We start from the raw sequence: 1,700 nt of genomic DNA, 5'->3' as shown, positions 1-1,700 counted from the left end.
AAATATGTTTTTATAAATAAATATATAAATACGATTATTACTTTTTGGGTCCAAAATGTCGTACTTAATTTATGCCAATAACTCCGAATAAGATGAAAGTACGAAACATGAATATATTTATGTCCACATTATAAATTGCCATAATCAATACACCAAAATTATCCAATTCGAAAAAAGACATGTAAAACATGGACGGCATCTGAATTATTGGCGTCTTATAATTAATTAAGTTTCGTGTTTTTTCCTTTAATTTCCCTATACGTGTCAAGGACTCATTCACCAAAATAATTTTGTTCAAAACTTCATTTACCGCCTATCATGACTTTGATGAGACTCTTGACTCAACTATTATTAAACATGGTCGGTGATCTTACATTATTTCTCCAAATTCCCAGGAATAGCAACAATTTCCATGTAAACACAATGATTACTATTCCTCCTTTAATTCTCCCTTTTCTCACTGACTTTCTTGCTAATGACTTTTGCACATCAACTTTGAAGATGAAACATAAAGACCCTAGAATGTGAAAATTCCACTAGTAATAACAATAATAATGTGCCACATCCCCGTGTAGATGCAACGACATTTCCCATATGTATTATTTGTACTATAGTGCTACCTAAATCTCTATGTAAATAATGGACAAAATAAAATGTGAACAAATTAAACTACTCTATACAATACTGTACTATACTATATAAAATGGATAGGATAGCTGATAGCGGTATTTGAACTATGTAATTGAATTTAATAAATTTATTGTAGTTGTGCATTTGTCCCAATTCAAGTTGGTTATAGATGTGGATAGCAACAACACAATCCTATGTTAAGCTTCTATGTCTCCCCACCTTCTTCAACAAGCAGAAAAATATTTGTATATTTTTGTTATAGATTTAATAATTTAATTTTAATACATTGTCAGTATAAAATAATTTTATACGTATATTTAATTAAGTATATATAATATTATATTAATAAAAATCATTATAATCATTTTTAAAATATAGTTTAAATATACGTTAAAGTGACATGCAAATATTTGTCAACTTATCTATTCTTTAATCCTTCTTAGGTATTTTATCGGTCTTGCATTTTTGTCCTTATGCGCTGACATTTATCTAATTACTCGAAACTTTTTGAAACTAATTAATTTGGTGGGGATGGATATCTTTCCAAATCTAAATAAATATGTAGAACAACACATACTAAAGCAATGCAGTATACCTGGATTGATTGCAAATTGCATTATACAATCATGCTTGACTTTTTTTAGTGACTCTTCTGTTTCAGGTTTTCTTTTTTAAGTTTAGTTTCTGTCTTGTATTTTTATTTTTATAATTAAATAGCATAAATTATGTATGTACCCCAACTAATATACACGGTGTATGAATCTACATATTTTGTTTAGGAGTTAGTACATACGGTTGTATGTTATATTTTTTCTATAAAAATTGAAATAAATATTGTCATGAAAGCACTACTTATATCAGAAGTTTAAGGTTTGAATTGATAAAAATTTCTTACTGAGGTGCTTTTGCATCTCAGTTTATTTGTATTTAACAAATAAAAAAAATTATATGCCTGTGCTTTTATTTCTAAAAAGTTAAGAATATTTTTAAAAATATTTATGAAAACATTATTTAAAGCTAGTTTGTGTTTTTTCTAAAGTTAAAAAATTAATATAATATATTAGTAAATA

General features: G+C 26.5%; 1 long non-coding RNA gene across 1 annotated transcript in view; it reads left to right on the top strand.

The window, feature by feature from the left end:
* The window catches only part of LOC110270435, a 17,490-nt gene that overhangs the window by 603 nt on the left and 15,187 nt on the right, over positions 1-1,700 (top strand). The window lies entirely within an intron of this gene.

The sequence above is a fragment of the Arachis ipaensis genome, chromosome B01, assembly GCF_000816755.2.
Source record: "Arachis ipaensis cultivar K30076 chromosome B01, Araip1.1, whole genome shotgun sequence".
Classification (NCBI taxonomy): Eukaryota; Viridiplantae; Streptophyta; class Magnoliopsida; order Fabales; family Fabaceae; genus Arachis; species Arachis ipaensis.
The sequence above is the reverse complement of the archived record's forward strand: the minus strand, read 5'-3'. Positions and strand labels throughout refer to the sequence as shown.